The sequence below is a fragment of the Tursiops truncatus genome, chromosome 4 (assembly GCF_011762595.2).
Source record: "Tursiops truncatus isolate mTurTru1 chromosome 4, mTurTru1.mat.Y, whole genome shotgun sequence".
NCBI classification, from domain to species: Eukaryota; Metazoa; Chordata; class Mammalia; order Artiodactyla; family Delphinidae; genus Tursiops; species Tursiops truncatus.
In genome coordinates, this window is record NC_047037.1 from 139,421,365 (window position 1) to 139,441,355 (window position 19,991).

At 43.9% G+C, this 19,991-nt stretch overlaps 1 long non-coding RNA gene across 1 annotated transcript; it reads right to left on the minus strand.

Moving 5' to 3' along the window:
• Positions 1-3,077: 3,077 nt before the first annotated feature.
• Positions 3,078-18,396, minus strand: LOC141278503 (uncharacterized). Its single transcript, XR_012331266.1, has 3 exons — positions 18,311-18,396; positions 3,430-3,619; positions 3,078-3,157 (listed from the first exon to the last, which is right to left on the minus strand). It is a non-coding gene; the product is annotated as an uncharacterized lncRNA (long non-coding RNA).
• Positions 18,397-19,991: the final 1,595 nt, after the last annotated feature.

Sequence of the window (19,991 nt, forward strand, 5' to 3'; positions counted from 1 at the left end):
TTCTGATACAATATTGTACCCATAGAGAGACTTAGGGGAATGGAAAGGTCAGAATTCAAGGTCAGGCCCAAAATATACCTGGAAAAAATTACACTATAATATTCATTTTCTCCACTCCCTGCACAAGTTTATGCTGAGGAGATGTGTTTAAAAGTAATCATTAACAGCGAACTTGAAGTAGGGAAAGAAACTACAGGAAAACGGACATTATGGGTATGGTCTGGTATGTAAGCAGGCGTGCAAATCCCGCCGCTGGCTGGCAAAGGTGACCCAGAGTTAAGGATTCGTTTTGCTCTACAGGAAGCTCTGACTATCTCTGTGTGTAACACCCAAGCAAATTAACACCAGAATCAAAAATGCCTTTCACTTCCCTCAGCTCTCCTCCAAGAATTCCTTAAATATTCACAATTAACTAAATGTGTTTAGTTCTGAAATAAGTACACGCTATTCACTAAGAAAACATTGTTACACAAACGGATCTCAATTTTTTTTCCAAATCTGTATTTCTGTGTTCTGAGTAAAAATAAATGTCTAACCAACACATATTTCTTTTCATCTAGAAGGACAACATTAGAGAAATTCAATGGGGACATGACCCTGCTTATCCTAATTTATTGTGTTTGTAAATAAATTTGGGTGCCCTCTGGGTTAAAGTGTAACTTTGATTTGTGACACAAAGAACTTGCATCTTATGGCTTCACCGGAGGAGGTACTTCATCTTGACTGTCCCAGGCAAGATGGAAGCATAACCACCGCCTCCTAGAACCTAGGACATCGTTTACCAGGTTGGTCCGTTTCTTCTATTTCATTTTGTGTTGGAATCACTGGTTACTGTCTCCAACTTGCCCTAGAGCTAGGAACAGTAAGTAACTGCCGGCCACAGCTATTGTTAATCACTTTCTCCAAACTCCAGTGTCCTACAAATTGAGCGATTTAGGCGCACAATATCTGTAACTCCTTAGAGAATATCATAGATGGATTTTGCTTTAATATCAGAATGCCTTTACTGTAAAGACATATGGAAGGTATTCTATGATGATTTAAATCTAAAGCCATAATCCAACATTTAATTTAAACCAGATTATTAGGACATGTAGTAATCAATCAAAAGATTAATTTAGCAATATATCTTTTTTACGTTATTTTATAGTGTAATGTAACAATTTAATAGGGCCACAGTTTTATATTTAACCATTAAAGAATTGTTTTCTACTTAGCAATCAAAATCTAAGTCTAGAATTTCTACTGGAAAAATATTAATATTTTAATGCCATTGCTTCATAGATAGTTAGCACTCATGAAAGGTAAAATAGTGGTAGAATATTACTAAAGACCTGGGAAAAGTATTTTACTTAAATGTTTCATCTTATCCTTTGGAATAATTAGAGAATATTACACACTCATTTGTTGGAAGGCTGTTGGTATAACAGATGTGTTTGATGCTACCTTAAGAAGATAAAATGGGCTTCCCTGGTGGCGCAGTGGTTGGGAGTCCGCCTGCTGATGCAGGGGACATGGGTTCATGCCCCGGTCTGGGAAGATCCCACATGCCGCGGAGCGGCTGGACCCGTGAGCCATGGCCACTGAGCCTGCGCGTCCGGAGCCTGTGCTCCGCAACGGGAGAGGCCACAACAGTGAGAGGCCTGCGTAACGCAAAAAAAAAAAAAAAAGATAAAATGAAACCAGAGAAGCATTGAGATGATCAAGAAGATGAGGAAAGATAACTGACAGCTGAATAAGACAACTGAGATAAAAATGAACCACACTTCAGAGGAAAACTCAAATGTTAATTCTTTGGCTCCAAAGAAAAAGTGACAGCAATGGAGTGACTGTCTGAGTTGGACAATAAGTCAGGCTTAACACCTTCTCTAGAACCTAAGCATGCTAGATGCGACAAGGACGGCATTTAGGTAGCTGTGCAGCTTTGTAACTAAGTGGGACAAAATTCCATAATCACAGCAGCTGCTTCATTATGTCCTGATAAGCTGCCTATGTAATTAAAATGTCACACGTGATGCAGAAGAGTAGACTGATGTTTCTGCTCCATTTCTTAGAGTCAGATGTTCACCCTCAGCCTCAGTGCTGGGAGCCTGACCAAGCACACACCGTCCACGTGGCTCCGATCGGTGCCTCAGACAATCTAGCATAGGCAGACCTTATGCGTACTTCCCAGATAAGTGTGAGCCTTTGCTTTTAAAGTTCAGTACAGGAATGGGTAATTCTTAGTCCTTCCTAGTATCTTTTTATTTAATTTATTATTGAAGTATAACTGATTCACAATATTGTGTTAGTTTCAGGTATACAGCAAAGTGATTCAGTTATACATACTGATTCGGTTATATATATATATATATATTCTTTTTCAGATTCTTTTCCATTATAGGGTATTACAAGATATTGAATATAGTTCCCTGTGCTATACAGTAGGTCCTTGTTGGTTATCTATTTTATATATAGTAGTGTGTATATGTTAACTCCATGTGTGGAGTAATAACTCCATTATTGCTCTACGGTGACTGCCTGATAGAAGCAAAGGTCTTTACATGGACGGATGGAGGGCGGGCCAGTTTCTATCTGTCTTCCAAGAGGCTCTAGTAATTTGAAGAGGAAAACAGGTGACCTGCAATCCTCCGACAAGATCCTCTTAAATAGTCACAGTATCAAGAGTTACGTGTATAATAAACAGAATATAAAGAAACATCCAAATATGTCGTTTTTGTTCTTAGAGTGGGGATATGGTAAGATGGTTTCTTGTCCTGTTTCGAAGAGGCTACGTAATCATTTGAGCTGTAAATAAATGTGCTTCTCTCCACACTGTCTTACTCCCGACCCCAGGCACCAGGTCGTGAAACACAGAACAGCAGGCGTGTCCCCGGCTCACTGGACGCGGACTGACCTGACCCTTGACTGTGCTTTCAAACTCCATCCTGTCCCTCCATCCTCACCGTGCGCAGCTAAGGGGACTAAAAAGCGTCTCCTTCAAGAACACAAGTCAGAAAGGGAAAATAGGTATTCATTTCATTGGAGGCCTATTTGGTTCTCTTTAGCTTTCCAAAGGATTCTTACTTAGTAGTTGTTAGGTGTGCAGACCAGCCGGTGTCGTGGGCTGAATTGTGTCCCTCCTGAAGTCCTCACCCCCAGCACCTCCGCGTGTGACCTTGTTCGGAAACAGAACGGTTGCAGATGCAATTAGTTAAGACAAGGTCAGACAGGAGTAGGGTGGCCCCTAACCCAATATGACTGGTGCCCTTACAAAAGGTGGACATTTGGACACAGAAACATACCAACAGGAAGTACGCCATGTAAAGATGGAGGCAGAGCTCTGTAAGCCAGGGGTCACTACAGTCATCAGCAAACCACCAGAAGCTCGGGGGGTGCCTGGGACAGACTCTCCCTCTCAGCCTCAGAAGGAACCAGCCCTGCCCTTACCTTCATCTTGGACTTCTGGCCTCCAGACTGTCAGGGAGAGTAAATCTCTGTGGTTTAAGCTCGCAGTCTGTGGTGCTTTGCTGTGGCTGCCCTAAGAAACTTATACAGCACGTATGCTCTTGGTTGATTTGATGGTAATATAATAACCGTCTTCAACAGGCTGACCCCTTGTGGCCTTGTCCTCTCCTTCCTGATAAGTTTAAGAGTTACAAATAGGTATTTTAAGAATACAACAGTAGGTTCTTCACATCAATAAAATTAGTGTAACACGTTGATCTTGCAAAGACAAGTATTTCCTCCTGAAAAGAAACGATGACCTACTAACAGAAACCCAAAGTTTGCATGGAGTCAAAATTACTTGATGAGAAAAACTGTGATTAAAGTAAGAACTTGTCTAAAATGATAAATTTGGAAACCATTTATTTGGTTCTTGCCTCATATAATATTGGTCAAATCCTGTGTATTATTAAGCCCACTCTAAACCAAAAGCATTTTAACTTTATATACAGACACATACACACACACATACATATGTCTGTATATGTTTATACGTGTGTACATGTACACACATTAATACACATACATACATGTGTGTGTTTGTGCAAAGCTTCTAGGATGCTCTCATCCGTGACATTAGGCAGAGCAGAGCACATTTGAAAAAACAGCATGAAAGGCAAAAACAATTTAAGTAAGATTAAGGCTTTACGGAAGTCTCTGGGAGGCAAAGGGCAAAGGGCAGTTAGGCTGATTTCACAGAGTCCAACAAATGTAGAGTCCTCATTCTCTACCACAAATGCCCAACACACACACACACACACACACACACACACACACACGCTGGGCTGCTGACCAGACAAATTATTCTCCCATCATATTCCAAGTTCTCCAGACACACTGTGTCTCCAGCTGGCCACCCAGGCTCTCCCCTCTCCTTTCCTAGAAGGGTCTGTTTCCTCTACCAGCAGGTCTCTGCCCTTGGAACATAAAACCCCTTTGTTCTCTGGGTTCTCTAGCTCTGGTTTCGTTTTGCCCATGCCTCCCCAGAAAGCCTCAAGTCAGTATCTTCCTGTCCTACACAAGAGACTCCTCAGCAGGGGAAGAGTAGAGGAGGTGGGTGGCATGCGAAAAGAAAGCAGTTACTTTTTATGCTCTGTCTTTTCCTTTTCCCTTACCAAACACACAAAGTAAAAACTGTTGCCACCCTTTCAAAAAAAAATCAGATGTCTTGCAGGAAGCTCCAGGTTTTTTAGACTTTCAGGTGTGACCCTGCCTGCTCAGGGATCAAGCTGGTGCAATGGACCCTCAGAAGAGAAGGGAAATGGGGAGACGTCTGAGGAGCTGCTCAGGGTCACAGCACCCCGGTGTGGGTCCCTCGCCCAGCTTTGGGCACAGATTTCTGCCATTCCACCCGTGGTTTTAGGAGTAGGGGAGGTGTCTTAGTCTGCTCAGCAGCCTGAACAAATACCACAGACTGGGTGGCTTAAACACAGACATTTACTTCTCACAGCTCTGGGGCTAGAAGTTCAAGATCAAAGTGCCACCAGGTCTGGTTTCTCCTGAGGCCTCTCCCCTTGGTTTGTGGACAGACACCCTCTCACTGTGCCCTCACATGTCCTTTTCTCTGTGCCTGAGTATCCTTAGTGTCTCTTCCTCTTCTTATAAGGACACCAGTTCTATGGGGTTAGGGTCCCACCCTTAGAACCTCATTTAACCTTAATTACCTCCCTAAAGGCCTTATCTTGAATATGACCACATTGTGGCATCAGAGCTCCAACTTATGAATTTGGGGAAGGCACCTATCAGTCCAAGACGGGAGGGATGAAGGAATAAGTGGGTGAGAATAAGGAAGCCCAGAAGTCTGCTGCTGGTGTCACAAATTCAGTTGTCTACAGACACTGCCAGGATCAAGACAGGGCAGTGGGGGAGCCTGTGGATATCTGTGATATCTCCATCTCTCAGATGAAGGTGTAGGTACGAAAGGTAAGATATGTGTGTAACTTAATGTCCTGAGACACTTACTTCTGGCCTTTACTTTCCATATATAGAGTAGAAAGAACTCATTTCTACAACCTGAACTAAAGCATCAGATGATAGATGTTTGCATGTAGTTAAGAAATCAGACACAGTGTTAAGATGACAGATAGATGTTACCAGATTCTTAGTGCCTCAGATCCTCAGTCAGATGGCATGTAGGCTTCATGCCACATGCCTATTCTTCTTTGTTTTTTTTTTCACATGCTTATTCTGATCTACTAGCAGTGACCACCTGGAGTCCTGTGACGAGAAGGACTCTGAGGTTCAGATCGACCTTACACATACAGCGCTCTCATCAATCAGCTGCATCTGTCAGGGATGGCAGAGGGAGGGCTTTGAGGTACCAGAAAAAGAAAGCACGGGAATCAAACCAGCTTTCTAGGACACTCTTGTCTTGGATAAGATCCAGTGTGGCTTTAGCCGGACAAATCCCTCCCTTTGCAGGTGCAACAAAGGGGCGAGTGTTCTGTCATCCTTGAGGAAGCCAATAAGCACGAAAAGAGAACAAATTATTTCTTTGGGTGTAGAAGAAAGTTAAGATCATGTGAAATATAAGTAGCATACACATGCTATGATTTTAATATGAAATCCAAAGAAACAAATATTTATCAGTTTTTTTGTTTGTTCGTTTGGGAGGTTGGTGGTTAGTATTTTGTGGTTTAAAAAGAAAATCTCTGTAATAAGTTTATTGATTTTCTCCTTTTAAAATAAGCGATATTCTGTGAGGAAAAGGCCAACCTTTCTTGGCACTACCTCTTTTTTCTGGAGATTATTAATTTCTTTTTAATAGACCTCACGCTGCAAAATCAAATTTTTATGTCACAAAGGGATTTACATTTATCTTGGGCTGCTCACTCTTCATCGTCGATCAAACTGAGTTTAAGTTTCTAATTGAAATAATTTTTCAACTGTTGAGCAATAAAGAGGCAATAAGTGATATGCTTAAATTATTTATCCATCTTATTTATAATTAATTCGGTTTTGTTCCTTGCTGCACAGTGAGGCTACATCGATGCGTTTGATTTTCAAATCTTCCCTATCATTAGGCAACAGTAGAAGTGGCTCTTTCTTCCACCCTTCTTGTGTTTCATTTGTCCCTAGGGACTCAGGCAACATCAATTTAAATCACAGTTAAATTTAACACATTAACTTTTTTTTACAACACACTGCTCCAAAATCAGAGATTCATAAATAGATTATGCCTATGCTTAGTCAAATTGAAAAAAATATTAGCCACCTGGTAAGATGAGCTATTGCATTAACAATGATCTCATGCTTCAACATTTAAGGACTGTATATGCTTTGGTCTGTACTCTTCCCTGAGTTAAGGTTGATGAGATTAAGACTGATGTATCTTTAACATATATTATATAATGGATTCTCAACTAGTTGATCTGGTTAACTGGTCTAAAGATTACCTGAAACTCTCTTTCAAACGTTGCAACGCAAGCTCATGACCAAATTGAATGCATCATTTCCTCCCTCATCTAAACCATTTGCCTGCTCACGATTCCTCTTTCTGATTATGGCATCATGAACACCTTCAGAATTCTAAGGTCATTGGTTACTCTCTTCTCCCACATACACATACATCCCAACCCGGTTCACTCACCACTGCTCTATATCACACCCCTATAACCTCTCCTTCCACCAAGTTCCCAACCACTGGACACTCCTACAGCCTATACACGCACATGCTACCACAGTTTTTTCCCTAAAGTCCAGATAATGTACCTGCTCTGCTTACAAACCTATAAAGGTACCCCTTGGATCAATAGATATGTTCAAGCTTCTCAGATTCCCATTTATTAAGGCTGGATCCCATCTTTGCAGCCTTTTCCACCACCACTTGGCATTTGGATAGTAATGAACCGGGGCTTACACGTAGCGTATGCTAAGCCCTCATTCGACAGTAACCATACTTTTTACATATCTTTGCTGCTCACACAACGTCTGGCGTAACTGGACACTCAACATATATCTGTAGAATAAATGATCAAAGAGTGGGTCAAAGACAAAATACAGAGACTAGAATAGAGAAATCAAGTGATCTAAAACTCAAGCCAAAAACTCAGAAAATGTGATGGGCAGGAAGATTAAGCCACTGCCTAAAATTATTCAAGAATAACTGTGTGATAACCCAGCCACCTAGAACCACAAGCAAGCACCTAACTTGACCAAATGCCTCAAGTGATCTGATTGTTCAGTCCACAGTGGGTCTCCATATGTTCTGTGTGTCCTGGCAGGAAGGGATAGGGACCTTCCTCAGCCTGGACGATGCAGCAACTTGGCAGTGAGGATCGGGTTGACGTATAAGAACAAACCCAATAACAAGTATGATTACAAACATTTACTGAGCTTCTCTTATGTGTCAGGTACCATGTGCTATCCACTTCAGCTCATTCAATCCTGAAAACAACCCTGTGAAAGTAACAAGAGGGTACAGCTACTGAGTGGCTTCTGAGAGATTGTTCTTGTCCCAACGCTTCACTCCCTTTCCTGTAGGGGGCGATACACCCCCACCTGCCACTTCGTGGGAGGAGTCGGCTTCCCTACCTACTGACATCAGACTTGGACATGTGATTTGCTCTGGCCAATGACAAGTGATCAGACATGAAGTACGCAAATCCAAGCAGAAGTTTTAGGAGGTTGCCAACAGATCTGGGGAAAATGTCCTGTCCCAGATAAGGCTGCCTTCAGGTGGGTGCTAAAGGAGCAGGGTTGTAGCCAACACTCAGGCCGACACACGCAGGCAAAAAATAAATCTTCACTGTCGTTGGCCATAGAGACTTTGAGGTTCATTGTTACTACCCAAAACTTAGCAATGGCAGAGCCAGGATTCACACCCAGGGCCTACACGTTTATCCCTCACATTCTTCTACCCCCTTAAGCACATGCCGTATTATTAGAAGAGACTCTAAGTCTACGTCCGTTGAGCTGTGTTCCCTCCTTCCTGCAAGATGGAATCAGCACGCTACTCAGAGAAGGTGCAAGGACCCGAAACAGTATGTGCCTCACCTGGAAGTTGGTGAGATATGCAGCATCTCGGCCTCCCACTCCAGAATCCGCATTTTAACAAAGTCACTAAATATGAGAAGTGCTGGTTTAACACATCTGTGTGAATATGTCGCTTCACAAAAGGGCAAGATCAGAGGGCCATGAACTGGAGATGGAAAGGCACAAGCATCCACTTACTTTCCTAGAAGCAGAGGGGGAGGACCCATGTGCTGTACTACCTATTGCTGTACGTGCTATTACTGTGAGACTTTCTAGGGCTTTTGCTCTAGCCATCAAATAATGTCTTTTGATGGAGCATTTCACACCTCACTGCTGGCCACGCTGACCTCTTGTTCACAATCCAATGGCTTGTTTATTGAACAAATAAACATTAGGTCCTATTAGTCCTCATTATGAGCTGTTAGCATGTGAATAAAATGACACATTGCACTTATCTTTCCTCTCCTGTTCCAAGATCCCACTATTGGTTTATCACCCTTTTGATGAGTGACATTGACCATTAACCATAACAGTAAACACTACAGCTTCCCCAGCACAAGTTATCATCATAATTAGAAGAGGAATATAGCCCTTACCCAGTGCTGCATAGCTGAAAAGTCAATGTCATGGTCTCCTCTCCACACGGTCCTAAAACCCAGTGGCAGTGAGCCAGGGCATGCAAGTAGTCGTGGAAATGAGTAATGACCTTTCAAGATGGCGGGTGATATAGGTAGAACAACTACCTATGCATTTTGAGACACTTTCTCGCCAGTGAAAGCTAAGGTTTTTGACAGGCTGGTTTATGAATAAAGTCATGACATGAAGACATTTCCAAGATGTCTGTTAAGAACCGTTTCAAAATGAAGTCATCAAAATTACTACAAAATGTATACTTTAAATTCCAACGGCCGGGGCAAAGAGTGTGCTTGTTACGTAGAATTCATTATCAGTATCTCAGAGTGCAGCCTCTATAAACATGTGTTTAGGATTGCTTTTATGCAACTGTTTGGAACATAAGCAGAGAAAGAGCTGAATGGGAAATTCCAGAAGCCCAGAGCTTATTCAGATTTTTTTTTTCTTGCTTTGTTAGAAAGAAATAATTTCTTTTTCTTCAAATTTTAATGCAATTGGAAGAATCTGATTTTTTTCTAATTTATCAGTTTATGTTGTTAAGAGTACAGACATCTAAAGCAATTATGCTCCAATAAAGATGTTAAAAAAAAAAAAGTACAGACATCATTTTAACGTGGGAAATGGAAGCCATGTACTAGAGATTTTCTCTTTCATCGTGCGGGGCAAAAAAAAAGACCCTTTATTAGATGCAAATGACTTTTCATAGGTATTTAATTCACAACATAAGTATGTGCACATTCACAGACTCACATTCTATTGATCCTTATATATTTTGAATTCAGCCTGGAGCTGCTAAAAGATGAGATTATGTGGTCAAACAATCAAATTAGCCAAGAGAGATGATTCAGGTCAAAAATATGCTAAGAGAAAAAAAAAAACCTATTCTTAACATAGAATGAACTAAGTGGTTCATTAAGCATTAGAAATACCACCCCTGCACCACAAAGAAGAAAAGTTGTATTGGATCTAAAGGAGAGGCTGGTTAAAATCTGGTGTGCTATCAGAAGTGAAGAAAATCAATCTGTAAATAATAGAGAATAGAAATCACCAAAGACACATCCAAAAAGCTAAATAATTTAGAGTCCAAAAAATTTAGTAATATTTATAGGTCAAAGAAGCTTACCATAAACAAAATGAAAATGCAAACAATGAACTTCAAAATTGTACATATCTGTTTCAAAAATTAATAACCCTAACATACAACAACAAAAAGCTCACAAACCTATTTTTCAAATAACATACCAAAAAAGAAATGGGCAAAGCACAAGAACAGGCAACAATAAAATTGCAGGAACAACCTGAATGCACAGAAATAGAGGGATTAGCTAATAAACTGTGGAAGATACATATTAAAAAACAGAACGCTGCCACGATATAATTATATTATAGAAGAACATATATTGATGTGGGGAAATGTTCAGAAAACAGTAAAAAAAAAAAATCTGACAAGTACCTAATTATGAATATACCCCCAAATGTTAATATACCCACCTCTACATGGTAGAACTACAAGTGTTTTCTTGTTTTTCTGACTTATGCACAAACATTTTATAAATTTTACACATTCAGTATACACTGTTTTTCAATTTGAAAAAATAAACATTGTAAAAAATTAAAAAGGGTTTAAAACTGGAATCATTTAGATCACAGACTTTAGCGTAAGTAGGAGAGACATTCTTCCCACTCTTTTAAGATTATAGACTAAGCCACTGAAATAGCTTACTTTCAATAGTAAACTGAGTTAGTATTTCAGACAAATGTCATTAGCCCAGGCTGGCATTTTTAGGTATCAGCAGCTATGTCGGTAGGCATAGGACCATGTTGAGTCACATATGTAAGGAGAAAGCTTGGACCAAGAGGAAGATCCCTTGTGCTTAATTCAGAGCGTGTGTGTGCCACATCAGCGACTCTGGCCAGAACACCTGCTACATTCCAGGGTGAGCTGGGTTGACAGGACCTGACTGCTGGGGCTTTAGATTGGGTGGTTCCTCCTCTCTGCCTTTGATTCTACACTGCCGATAGGTTGAGATGGGTGCTAACACACCAACTCAAGTTAATTGCTTGCATCACGCCCCCCATCCCCTCACATGCAAACCAACCACATAAATTCATCAGGGTAACTGATCAGTGAAACACAAGGGAAAAAAACCTCTAAATAAACTACCCTACAATATTAGTGTCTGGTTGTTACTGTTGTGACCTAGCACAAAGTCGGTGGCTTAAAATAACTCAAATGTGTTGTTTTACAGTCCTAGAGGCCAGAAGTCCAAGATCCCTTTCCTGGGACTCAGTCAAGGTGTCAACAGACCTGTGCCCCCTCTGGAAGCTCCGGGGGAGAATCTGTCGCCTTGCTCTTTCCAGCTTCTTGAGGCTGCCTGCATTCCTTGGCTTGTGACCCTTCCTTACATCACTCCAATCTCTCATTCTGTCATCACATCTCCTATTGTCCCTGTGTTCTCCCCCCTCCCTCTCAGAAGGATCCCTGTGGTTACACAAAACCTAATAGATGGTTTTTATGAATACACACACACACACACACACACACACACACACACAAGAACAGGCTTGCATGAAAACGGATTAAGACTAAGTACGTTTGAAATCGGTGCAGCCACTATGGAAAACGGTATGGGGGTTCCTCAAAAAACTAAAAATAGAGTTGCCTTATGACCCAGCAATCGCACTCCTGGGCATATGTCCAGAGGAAACCACAATTCAAAAAGATACATGCATCCCTACATTCATAGCAGTACTATTTACAAAAGCCAGGACATGGAAACAGCCTAAAAGTCCATCGACAGATGAATGGATAAAGCAGATGTGGTACATATATGCAATGGAATATTACTCAGCCATAAAAAAGATGAAATAATGCCATTTGCAACAACATGGATGGACCTGGAGATTAGCATACTAAGTGAAGTAAGTCAGACAAAGACAAATATCATATGATATCACTTATATGTGGAATGTAAAATATAACACAAATGAACTTTATCTATGAAACAGAAACAAACTCACAGACATACAGAACAGCCTTCTGGTTGCCAAGGTCAGGGGTGGGGGAGGAATGGATGGGGAGTTTGGGATTAGCAATGCAAACTATTGTATATATTTAGAATGGATAAACAGCAAGGTCCTACTGTATAGCACAGGGGGCTATATTCAGTATCCTGTAATAAACTGTAATGGAAAAGAAAAAATAAAATATATACAGTCAAAAACAAACAAACAGAGAAAAGAACAACAAAACAACTTAATAGACAATCTGGGAGAATCTCCCCCACATCCAGAGCCTTACTTTAAATACATTTGCAAAATCTCTTTGGCCACATAAGAAATAGCCACAGGCCCTGGGGGTTAGGACATGGACATCCTGGGGATGTGACAGCGTTATTCACACCCACCAAGCAGCCAAGCAAGGCCCAGCCTACAGAATTCTCCTTCTTAGAGCAGCAATTTGGTACATTTTTATTGATGTTTTAAAGTCCTGACACACTACGATTCTCTTCAGAAGTACTACATTGAAAGTAAGTCAGATAAGAGGGTTTCTGAGAAGAAAAGGAACACTCATTCTTAAATCTCCTGTTCTTTCCCCAAGTCTCCGATGAGGGCTGCACAGGTGAACACACGTATGTTTTTAAAAACATCTGCCGTCTGGTAGATACAGATGTGATCAGCGGCTCTTGCTTGACAAATGCAAATGACACCTTTGCCTTTGTGTGGCCTGTCTTTGCCAAGAAGGCAGTGAAATGAGGAGACCACCTCTGTGCCCCATGCACCACCCTGATCGCCCACCCCAGGCCTGAGAAAACGGCGGAGGGTGACTATAGCAGACAGTGAAGGTGACTGAAAATCTGCTAAAGACAAATACAGAGGCTTTAGGCTCCTTAATGAGCCAGGGCCACGAGACCGGGCAGGTCACCCGCGAGATGTCTCTACCACTGCCACGTCCACGAGTGAGCCATGGCTGGCCTCCAGCCTTCCCCTTCTCCTTCTCCTCTTGAGTTTACCATCTATAAAGGCGACATATTTGTGTGTCTATGATCACGACACCACTGAGTTGTTTGGTGAGTTAGTTATGACGAGGATAAGTACTAACTAAAACTAAAAATAAGACAGAAATACTGAACTCCGACCTGGAGAGATTTGGAAGGAAGGGAGAGAGGGACAAAGAAAGGGGAGAATGGGGAGAAGCCACCTTCAAGCCCGTATCTGGACCCTTCAATGTCATTGGAGAAAATCACACAATGGGAAGGATCTGTGTCACGGCAAACTCACGGTCACTAACCTACCCGGGTCCCTCCACGTCTCCCAGGGAAGGTCTCTCCCCTGCTCTTCACAAGGCCTTTTCACCTTCTCTAACCTACCGATCCCTCACTCTTAGGAGCCAGTCTGCCATCCCTCTTTAAAAAAAGAATGGGGAAAGAGTGAAAAATGCCATTAACTGTCTCAGCACCACCGCCAAATTCCGCAAACACTCCAGGATCTGATCCTTTCTTTCCTCACTTGGGTTGGAATGGAGACAATGACCTGTTATATAATAGAAGACACTCCTCCAGTTGTGCCCGCAGGGACATGGGGAGACAGGCCTCCTGGAGCTCTGGGTGTGGAGGTGGACTTGCTGATGCTGAGTCTGGTTCAGAATCAGAAGAGCCCGGAGTCTGCAAACCTCCTTTAAACAGAAGCACAGAGGCTGCTCTTGCAGAGGGGGGTTAAGCCTGGGGACGAAGTTCTACAGGGGCACCTTTCTCCTTCCAGCCTTTCTCTTAATATCCTCTCAATTGCCACTGACTCTCCACCGACTCAGCTCTCCATTTCCATATGCTCCAGCCCCCTCACTGAGCAGGGCTCTCCCTGTTCCCCCACTACTTCCCACGACTGACAGATTGCTCCCTATTCCAGGTAAACCTGCACCGAGGAGATGCGAACACCCAGGCCGGTCTCTCCTTCCTCAGTCACTCCACCTCCCACCCTGACCCGCTCCCCGCTCCCCGCTCCCTCCCTCTTGATTTTCTGCCATTTATGTCCACTGCTTCTCACTCCCCTTTACTGAGTCGTCTGTCTCTGCACGATCCCAGAGTGTCGATGTTTTTAGGGATTCTCGCCTAGGCTCTTTTCTCGTCTCACTGCACACCTGCTCTTTAGAGACGGCAGCCACACCCTGGCCTAGATGACGGCTCATCAGCCAGCTCTCCGCTCGCTCGACCCAAGTCTGTCCCCTGAGCTCCACACTTACACTTCCAATTACTAATCTGATGCGCCCATAGGATGCGTTCATAGCATCTCGAGCTGACCGGGGCCACACCTGAGCTTATGCTTTCTCCTTCCTCACCCCTAACCTTCTCCAACTCCAATGTCCCCTGCATCAGGAAAAGGCAAATCCTCCCAGCTTTCCAAACTAGACTCTCCTAAACACAGCTCGAGCTGCCTCATTTTCCCCAGGTGCACTGCTCAGCCCTAGTCCAAGCTGCCATCCTCTCTCCTAGTGAGCGGTAATGGCCTCCTAATGGCCGCCTATTTCTCCTCTCAAATCCATCCACTACTCGGCTACCTCATTACCTTCCTATAACACGATCACATGCCTCTTTTGCTTAAATACTTTAATAACTGCCCAATGGCTTTTGAATAAAACTGATCCTCAATTTGAGCCAACCATCTCTTTATAATCTGGCCACTGTCCACTTCTCCAGTCCTGTCTGCATCATTCTTCTTCCTCTGGGAAGACCGCTTTGTTTGCCCATCCACACCCCGCTCTACCCTGTTCCCTGGCCCGTGAGGCTGACCAGTACTGACCACATCACTGAGCTTCCCATGCCCTCAGACCTCCTGTGGGCTCAGGGCAGTGGACCCGCCACAGAAGATCAGAGGTGGGCAGGAAAGTGGAGTCAGTCACTATCCCCCTGGCTCACTTCCTCATGGGTCTCCTTAGCTTGCTGCATTTGTCAACCAAAGGTCACTCCTCCTGTAAAGGGGTCCTCTCCTTCCACGTTCTGGGAGCCACTCCATCACCCTCTGACCCTACCAGGCTTACGGACAGTGCCAAGTCAGCCACCACAGGACCCAGGGCACTGCAACATCCTTTGTGCTCTCTTGACATGCAGCCCACACCTGCAAAAACGGTGCCTCTATTAAACACTCCTGGCGGGACTTCCCTGGTGGCGCAGTGGTTAAGAATCCGCCTGCCAATGCAAGGGACACGGGTTCAATCACCGGGCTGGGAAGATGCCGCGGAGCAACTAAGCCTGTGCGCCACAACTACTGAGCCTGCCCTCTAGAGCCCGCGAGCCACAACTACTGAACCTGCATGCCACAACTACTGAAGCCTGCATGCCTAGAGCCCATGCTCCGCAACAAGAGAAGCCACCACAATGAGAAGCTCGCGCACCGCAACGAAGAGTAGCCCCCGCTCGCCGCAACTAGAGAAAGCCCGTGCGCAGCAACGAAGACCCAACACAGCCAAAGATAAAAAATAAATAAATAAATTTAAAAACAAACAAACAAAACAGTCCTGGCGTTTTACCATGAGAGCGCCATCCATTTCCTGTTGGCATCCTGCCTAGCGTATCCTTGTCCTCTGTGCTCCAGCCCTGCTGACCTTTTCTCAGATCCTTCAGCACATGCCATGGAGGCCATGCCACAACTGAGGCTGCTGCTTCTACTCTGGCTGGCTCACAGGCTAGATTAAGCGCCCCACCATGCACTCCCAGTGTGCAGTCTCCTTTGCCACTGACACGCTGAAACACTGCCATTAACGACCCATCAATGACATATCTCTTTAATTAGCTCCACCAGGGCAGGGACCATGTGGGTCGCACCCGATCCCTCCAGTGCCTGGCACCAACAGGTGCTCAATAAACACGTGCTGCCCAACAAACTCATTTCTCCAAGTTTACCTAGTGGATACCTGATGGTATTTAAAGTTTCATTCTAGCTTGTGTAGTACACATGCAGAATTGCTACGCAAATAGCTTTGGATGACCTTGGGTAAAAAGTGACATCGTTTATTTCTAATTCCTAGAGGTATTCAAAACTCATCCTTCATTTTGACAATCATGAAGTCCAAAAAAATGTATGAATGCTACAGTATGTACAAATATATTCAAGGGCTGAATTCCCATTAGTTTCATCTTCATAAGAAATTAGTCTTGCATAGCAGACCCAAGATAATATACGATGAAGAGCATTCTAAATATTTGATTAGTGGTTTATTATTACTGAACTCTGTGTCTGGTTGACCACCTAACCATGTGTTGTCCAAATTCCTTTATATATTAAAAAATGTCTACATCCTATATGCCTGTGGTCCAAACACCGGTTCTTATACCTGCCTCCTTCCAGGTCAGCCTCCTGAGTTTTGAATGGCCACTTAGGGACTGGCTCTTCTCCTTGGTCTTTTGATTGCCCTTAACTGCTATCAAGCAAACTGCAGGCTCTTGGTTCTCCCGCCCTCACACCTTCTGGGGGACAGTTCTCCTGTCCACTCCCCTTGGAAAGCTTCAGTCCACTCCCTGGACCTGTTCACTCCTGAAAGTGACCACAACTCTCCTAGCTCTTTGCCAGCTCACCAAAAAGGGGGAAATCTTGACTTGTTCACGGTACTTGACAACCTAAAGACCCCAAAGTAACAAAAGGTAAGGGGGACATCCTGCAAGTGGATAGGCAAGTAATAACAGCAAAGCCAGAAACACACGGTAGCCAAACTCTGGCATCAGATGAGAGAAGAGAAAAAACAGGTTGGGGAGAGGGGGAGGGGAGGGGAGTGCTGAGGAGGGTACAAAAGCCTCAGTTCCTAGCCACCTCTTCCATCATCCACCCGAGGGACATTTTTACATATTACAACACAGGATTGTGACAGATGCTGTATCTCACGAACCACCAGTGCCCTTCGGCCACATGTTCACTGGGTGACTTTGTTCAGCTCTTGCTGTCTTTGTAGTGGATGCTGTAATCCGCTGCCCAGATGCCCACTAGAGGACTCAGGTACCCACCCACGCATTTCCCAGGTGCACCGCCTGCTGAGAGTTCATGGCTGAGCCCCTCCAAGGAATCAACCTCAACCGGTAAAGCCTCCTCTTGTCCAATGACGGGTCAAGGGGCTTACAGGGGCCCAACTCAACCAGGGACAACTCTGAGTGGCATCTCAGCTCCAGGGTGTCCCTTGGGATCAGCTGAGGCTCTGGTTGCAGCTCACTGAAGCTTCTCCTTGACCCAATCCTCGCGGCTTCACTCCCTCACAGGCGTTGTTCCTGAGAACATCCCCCCGACAATTTCCTGCACGCAAGTCTTCCCAGGAACCGACCTAAGACGTCAACCCTCCCTGCTGAAATATTGAACAATGGAGTCATCCCAGGAACCAACCTAAGACATCAACCCTCCCTGCTGAAATATTGAACACTGGAGGCTCCACCTTCACTGCCCTTCAATCAGCAACATCTCTTCTCACTAGGCCTCAGGGAGGGCAATAGGTCCAAATATGCCCACTAAAGATGACCTTTGACACTGAGATCCTAGACAAGCCTGGCCTTTATATAAGTACTGTTATATTTATAATCTTATAATCTTATAGTTGATTATAAGCAGCTTTCTTTATAGTTGATATCTTATAATCCTAAAGTTGAAAAAGACCTTGAGGGTCATGCATTCACCTACTGTTCAGTGTGGGTCGGAATCATCCCCAGAGCACACATCATCTGCAGACAGCATCCTTCTCTGCCTTGTGTAGGCTGTGATCCCCCCAGGTCATCAAGTCCAGACCTATCGACCTGTGTCTACCTCTAACTTCCACCCAGAGACTGTCCTGCACCCCCTCCGTTGACCATTCCCAGTGTCAACCTGACCATTCTTGAACAATCTTTGATGACCCCTCCTCACTGGACCCTTGCCCCACCCTAAAAGTCAGCCTGCATACACCTGGCTCTGGTCTGCTGGGATCCGTATCAAAATGTCCACGGTACCTCAGGGCCGCAAACCACTACCACAGTGGAAGCAAGAGAAAAAAGTTGTCACAATGTCCCAGAGCAGGACCAGTATCCCACTGCCCAAGAGGCAGTGTCTTGGTAGGGGCTCTTCAGAGACAGATCCTAATTCACAAATTCAGGCGCAATATATCTATGTCCCTGCCACCTAGGGAAGGCATGTGATAAAAGTTGCTACCAAAGTGGCCCTGATGCTTCATCCTGCTGGGAAACTGGGAGAAATAGTGCAAAATACACACCTCAGAAGTCTTCCCTGTGATTTGAGGGAGCCATGTTATTTATGCACCCACCACAGTGGACTGCAGGTTTGTGTCCCCTACAATTCATATGTTGAGATCCTAACCTCCAATGTGATGGTATTGGGAGGTGGGGCCTTTGGGAGGTGATTAGGTCATAAAGGTGGAGTCCTCAAAAGTGGGATTAGTGCCCTTATAAGGGGACCCCAGAGAGCTCTCCCACTATCTTTTGCTGCCATGTGAGGCTGCAAAAATAAGGCAGCACTCTGCAACCCAGAAGAGGGCCCTCACTAGAACCCAACCATGTTGGCTCCCTGATCACAGACTTCCAGACTCCAGAAAGTAAGAAATAAATGTGTTGTTGATAAGCCACCATGTCCATAATAATCTGTCTTAGGAAATCGGACTGAGACACCTACCACCATCAAACATCAGTTTTGGTTGAGGGCTGCTATGGGGGCTGTTAATTCTCTGGCATTTCCAGCCTGCCCTATATGGACAGACCGGCCTTGTGGGAAAAGTCCACAGGCACTGAGAGGCAGATGCTGGCAGCTGGGAATCTTCAGATCTCACTGACACAGTCAGGTCTGGGCACCTGGGGGTAGGTAGCACATAGGTGTCTAACATGCCCTGCATCCCCTCTCCTGCTGTGGTGTACACTGATTAAGTCTCACACCCTACTGTGGTTGTTGACGTGTGTAGTTACTATGATGGGTTTCAACAACCCGGTTTGGAACAAGCCAGAATGCAGGCAAGTTGTATTGGTGCTGATTTCTTTTTTTTTTTTTTTGCGGTAGGCGGGCCTCTCACTGCTGTGGCCTCTCCCGTTGCGGAGCACAGGCTCCGGACGCACAGGCTCAGTGGCCATGGCTCACGAGCCCAGCCGCTCTGAAGCATGTGGGATCCTCCCGGACCGGGGCACGAACCCGTGTCCCCCTCATCAGCAGGCGGACTCTCAAACACCGTGCCACCAGGGAAGCCCTGGTGCTGATTTCTAACAATGATCGCCCATACCTGGAGACTTCCATGTTGCTCCACTTTCTCTATAGCTTTCTTTAAGAAACAATAGGAAAAAATAAGCAAAACATTTAAAGGGACATTTCACCTAGAATATACATAAAAATAGCTAGTAAGCACATGAAAAGATGTTCAACGGTATGTCTTTAGAGAAATAAGAATTAAAACCACACTAAGATATCACTTCACACCCAGTAGAATGGGTATAACAAAAAAGATTTAAAATACCAGTGTTAAATACATGCTACTACATATAGAATGGATAATCAACAAGGAACTACTGTATAGCACAAGGAACTCTACTCAGTATTCTGAAATAACCTATATGGGAAAAGAATCTGAAAAAGAATAGATATACGTGTATGTATAAATGAGTCACTTTATTGTACATCTGGAACTAGCACAACGTTGTAAATCAACTGTACTCCAATATAAAATACAATTTTAAAAAAAATAAAATTAAAAAAATAAAAATACCAGTGTTGACAAGGACGTGGAGAAATTGGAAACCTCACACACAGCTGGTGGGAATGTAAAATTGTTCGCCCATTTTGGAAACAGTTTGATGGTTTCTTCAAAAGTTAAGCATAAGTTAACCATACGACATAGCATTTCTACCCCTAGGTATAGACTCCAAAGAAATGAAAACATATCTCCACATCAAAAC